Consider the following 6000-nt stretch of genomic DNA (forward strand, 5'->3'; position numbering starts at 1 on the left):
CCCAGCCTCCCTCCCCATAAAGGAGCATCTGGGGACTTTCTTCTTGCTCTCCCCTCCCCCCCTTCATCTGGTCCTAATTCAGGTCCCTGCGCAGCCTCCCCTAGACCATGCCACGGCCTCTCACAGCAGGGAAGCCCCGTCCAGCAGCAGGATGAGGGGTACTGGGGCTTGTGCCTGAGCTCCGGGTTCATCAGTGTCTCAGGATCTTGCTTTTGCTCCAAAACCTCCAAGTCTTTTTTAAAAAAAATCATAGTGTTAGGAGCAGCTTCGATAACAAACACCAAATTGTGGGGAAGGCACAACACTGAGAATCTAGGCTGAGAATCAACCCCTGCTTGTCTCCTGCTCCCCTTTCATGCTCAGCTCAGCCAGGTGAGCCCCCCACCTCTCAAGTCCACCTGGTCACTCTGCTCACACCCCTCAGATTCCGGCTGACTTAGAGCAGTGATAAACTGTGCCCCTCCCCTGACTGATGACCTGCTATATTCAGGAGCTGTTCTGGATGCGTCTCGTGCATTATGCAAGTGTCTCCTTTTATTGCGCTTCCCTTTTTTGCACTTTGCAGCTACTGCATTTTTTACAAGATTCTCCGCCAGCAAAAACATCACGACCCACTGAAGTCTCCGTTGATGATTAGCATTTTTTAGCAATAAAGTATTTTTTAATTAAGGTGTGTGCGTTGTTTTTAAAGAGTCTATTAAGTGTGCAATAGCACAGCCTATTACTTAATGGGCCACAGTATTGTGTGAACATAATTTTTCTATGAATTGGGAAACCAAGAGAGGTGTGTGACTTACTTTATTGCAGTGATCTGGAACTGAACTTGTGATGTCTCTGCGGTGTGCCTGAACCTCAGGTAATCTTCACCCATCCTATTAAATAGCTATTTTTACTAATTTCATTTTACAGATGGGAAAATGAAGCTTCAGAGAAGCAAAGTTGTCTTGAGTGGTAGAGGAAGGATTGGGAACCTGGGCCCACACCTTGCCATGATTTCATGCTCTCTGTCCATCCTGGTGTCCACGAGATGATGCCACAGGTTGGTCTGTGCTGAGAGGTAGAGGTCAGAAATAGGAGCCCCGAATAGCTGTCTCCTAATGTGGAGCCTCCCACGGCGGGGTCTGAGGAGCTGGTCCCGCAGATGCTGGTTCCGAGATCCGCTACACCACGGGGAGTCTCTCCCTTGGCCTTGGAGGGTTGCAACGCACAGCAACCCTGAGAATGAGAATTTCTCTGAGAAGTTCCCTTTCACAATGGTCCGACTTATTGAGATACTATTTTGCATTTTGTTCTCACTGTATTTTTCCTCTCCTTCTCTTCTCCCCAGGAAGCAGCCAGCAGCCCTGTGTGCAGTCTTGACGGAGGGGAGGTATATCCTGTAGGATCTCTGCAGCTACTCCTTGACACACCCTTTCCTGCCTTTGTGAGAAATCCTGCCAGATCCTCCCAGAGGGGAAGGGAAAGGCAGTGTTTTTGCCTAAGGAAAGGTGGGGTGGAGGCAAAAGTAGAGAGAGGAGCTAGACATTCTCCAAGATGGAAGGGAACAGAGGTTGGGAGTGTCCTGGGAGCAGCTGGCACCAGGTCCTGCTGGGAGCTGTCAGGGCCTGATAGGGACCCGGGGGGTAGCTGGCTGTGGGCACTTGGGCTCTGGCATTAGCTGCAGCCCTTGAGCCCAGCCTGGCACAAGCACTGCAACCCCCCCCACACACACACACACATACACCTGCACATAGCCTGGGGGCCTGCGCCAAGAGTCCTTTGTTGATAAGGCTCCACCCTGAATCCTGAGGGTCCTAGCTACCTCTAACTACTGGACATTGTCATAACCCTGAGGAGGGGCACATAGAACCGAGGAGCTCTCAGTGACTGACAATAAGGTGATTTTCCATTAGCCTTGTGGGCTAGAGGCCAAGGTCAGAGTGAAACTGATTTTGAGAAAATGAAGGTAACATGACAGTTCTTGCCCATCCAAGTTTGGGTTGGAGGTCTTTCCCGGTACGTTTGATCCCTCTCGATTTGCCACAGAAACCTTTTTAAACACACCCAGGCTATATTAACCACGGTTGGCGTTGTTAGTCATCGGATCCCATTTTGGGGGACTCTGACTTCAGAACACGAGCATCCACACCTACGACTTAACTCCCAGAAATAATGGGGCCAAGCAGGCTAGGTAAGAAGGACTAGGTAAGAAGGAGGAGAGTGGGAGAGGGAGAAAGTGGGGGGAGGGTGTGGAGAGGATTTGCAATAAAACATGATGGAGAGAGGAAGAGGCGGAAGGAAGTGCAAGGGGCAGAGCACCCCCAGTGGAAGGAAGTACAAGGGGCAGAGCACCCCCAGTGGAAGGAAGTGCAAGGGGCAGAGCACCCCCAGTGGAAGGAAGTGCAAGGGGCAGAGCACCCCCAGTGGAAGGAAGTGCAAGGGGCAGAGCACCCCCAGTGGAAGGAAGTGCAAGGGGCAGAGCACCCCCAGTGGAAGGAAGTGCAAGGGGCAGAGCACCCCCAGTGGAAGGAAGTGCAAGGGGCAGAGCACCCCCAGTGGAAGGAAGTACAAGGGGCAGAGCACCCCCAGTGGAAGGAAGTGCAAGGGGCAGAGCACCCCCAGTGGCGCAAGCTGCCTGGACAGGGCAGCACCCACTTTACTGCAAGTGCAGCAGACGCGTCTGCGGGCTGGCAACGCCAGATGGGCACGTGCCAGAGGGACGAGAGGCCTGGGGCTGAGGCCCAGAAGAGGTCCAGTGCAATTTCGAGGGCAGAATCCTCTCCGAGTGGTGCCGGCCACTGATGGTCAGTGACTGTGGAACTGAGGACCCCCTCCCACTAGAGGGGGCGCTAGAGCTCCAGGCCCAGCCAGGGGAGAGTCCCTCCGACATCAGCAGGGTGGCCCTGTTCACCCACTTTGGTCCAAAGGGTGAGGCCAGCCCTCTGGGCCCTGTGCAACCGCCCCGCTCTGCCCCTCCCTTGTCAGAACCACTCCTGGGCTGTGGGGCCTGGGGTGGGTCATCCACCCCCTGTTCCTTCTGTGCTCAGGGAGGTTCCTCGGGTAGGGAACCGCCCTGCTTGTCAGCTCTGACATCTTTGAGTTCTGTAAGCGCAGTTGAATGTGAAAATCAAGTAAAACTTAGAATGGAAACAATCCAGTCTAAGAACAGGGCACCAGGGTTGTGACTGAGCTTTATAAAGAGTCAGCGCATACTCAGTGCTACTTGCCTCTCCAGAATGAGTGTTTTCTTGGGTCACATGGACACTGATGGAGCAAGGAGAGAGGGGGAGGGACCGTGCCCCCAAAACACACACACACACACACACACACACACAGGAGGGGGAGTTCTCTGACTTCCCCCAACCTCAGGGCTGGCGCCCAGCAGGCTCCATCTGGTTATAAGAGAGCAAGAGGGACACCAAGATCCCACCTTCAGCCCCTGCAAGCATCACACCACAACCACCTCCAGGCCCTAGCAGTCCAGACTTTGAGCCAGGAATGTGAGCAGCCCAACTCAGCCTAGTTTGAACAAAAAAGGAAATTTCTGGCTCAGATAACTGGGACACCCGGACTTGGCCAGGACCAGGCACGCAAACGTCACCAAGAGTTTTAAGCTCTGCCTGGGTAGGGGGAGTTCAGCAGGCACTTGGTTGCACTCTCTGGGCCGTGTCTTCCTGCATGGTAGGCTAGAAGGACCTGCACCCCCATACTCTCAGCAGCCCCACCAAGAATAACTGTTTGGTGGTTTGAATCGAACACTCCTCACTGAATCGGACTCTGGGCAGGGGGTGAAATTCTCTCACTGTCTCCCTTGTGATTGGGAGGATGCAGTGGGGAGGGATTCTAAATAAATGAAAATTTTTCCTCAAATAGGTTGCTTTTAAGCCCGTTTTACAGATGAGAAAATTAAGGATCATATTGGCTAAATAATTCACCTAAATTCATGAAAGGGAAGAAATTGGAGCGCTTGGACTGTCTGCCTCCAAAGTATGTTTTTGTTTCTGTGGAGGTTTTTTAGTCATTTTATTTTATTTTTTGACGGATTCTCTCCTTTTATTTTATGCCAGGGAATCTCAAGTTGGAGGCAGAGCGGAGCCTGTAGATCTTCCCTCCAAGGAAGAGGAAGACGCCCCTCTAGAGCGGGTGGAAATTGGATGGTCAGAGAAACTGCTCACCGCCCACTCTGCCCCTAAGCCTGGGCCATCTCTGCCCACTGTTTATGCACCGCGCACTTTGAACTGTGGGTTATTTAAATTCATAATCTTGCATGACCACTATCATATTTCCAAAGCACATGGTTAGCCATTAAATTTTACTAACTACACTGTGCCAGCATCCCCAGGAACTCCATAATCCCAGCTCCAAACACTCGGGGCTTGCTTTGTTCTCCCAAAATAACTAAGGTTGCAGGAAGCCTGGCAGTAGCTTCCAGACCCCTAGAGCCTCAAGGGACTTGCTGCTGTGCTGTTCCTCTTCATCTGCCTTTCTCTGTTTGAAAGAAAGGAACTAGGGAACCACAAAACACACCTTTGCGCCCCCTTCCAATGCTGTAGACACAACATGTGGCATAGACCCAGTGTCACCGTTTAAGACAAAAGTTCTCAACCATGTGTGTCCCCACCGGTGTGCTGAATTGTTTGTAAATTGTCTTGCAAGTGATTTGTTTTATTGATATTTAAAATACTGGTGTTTGCCGATGATTTACCTTTATAAAAAATAAGCCAGGGAAAATTCAGGGTTATGCCTATAACAATTCATTTGTATTTATGCCTTCTTAAGTAGGAGAAAAGTGAAGTTAAAGCACCCTTGGATTGATCATGGGAGGTTTTCCTGCTTCTGTTCCCTAGCAGAAAAAAAGTCAGGTATTATTGCTTTAAGGAAGTATTTATACACACAAATATCTTCTCAATACCTGCTTTTTAAAAATCCACCAAGTAAAGATATATCAATTATAAAAGCTAAAACTGGGTAGGAGGGAGTTCAACAGTCACTTGGTAGTTCATTAGTGTGAATTATAGGATATCCTTGGATAAGAATAAAGATTTCTAGAGATCCCAGATGAATGGAGACATTTCTGAGGACTTTCAGATAATTAAAACTTTGAAGGACTAAAAAGAAAGAAAATCAAACTTTAAAGTGAAGCTATAAATAGAGTTGAAAGCTTTAATAATTTTATGCAAAATAACTTTCACACTAGCAAACAGCTTGGAGAGTGAGTGACAAAGTAGATAGCTTTATCCTTTAGTTCTGGATATTTTTAATATAACTTACAGTATAAGAGAGATCCAGATTGCACACCAAAGTTCATTGCAGCATTATTTATAATAGCCAAAAGGTGGAAACAACACAAATGTCCATTGATGGATGAATGGATAAAGAAAATGTGGTATAGACACACATAGTGGAATATTATACAGTCTTAAAAAAGAAGGGAATGCTGTCTCATGCCTCAACATGGATGAACCTTGAGGACATTATACGAAGTGAAATGAGCCAGTCACAGAAAGACAAATACTGTATGGTTGCACATTTGTGAGGTATCTGAAGTAGTCACACTCAGAAATCAGCAAGGAGCCTACCAGGGACATAAGGGAAGGAGAGATGGGAGACCTGAGTCAGTGCTACAAGATGAAAAAATTCTAGGGATTTGCTGCACAACAATATGAATGTAGTTGACACTACTCAAGTGTACTTTTCAGAATGGTTAAGAAGGTAGATTTTGTTATGTATTTCTACATAATTAAACAAAAAAATTTTTAAAGCCAGAAAACTAGGGCTGAGTTATTCAACCATTGTGGAAAAGTAAAAGAGGCAAGGCAAGGCAGTAACTGGTCCCAGAACCGAATTCTAGGAAATTTGGAAGTTGAAAGTGACAGCAATCCCCTCTCTGATTGATAAGTGTCAAAGGGAAGATCTCCAAAAATGGAATACTCAGAAGTAGGGAGAAAGAGAGGAGGGAAGAAGCAGCCAGAGGTGTGATGTAAAGAAAGAGTTATTTTCAATAACACACTAAAACCAAAT

The sequence above is a fragment of the Talpa occidentalis genome, unplaced genomic scaffold, assembly GCF_014898055.3.
Source record: "Talpa occidentalis isolate TD23 unplaced genomic scaffold, MPIMG_talOcc4v2.1 talOcc4.9, whole genome shotgun sequence".
Classification (NCBI taxonomy): domain Eukaryota; kingdom Metazoa; phylum Chordata; class Mammalia; order Eulipotyphla; family Talpidae; genus Talpa; species Talpa occidentalis.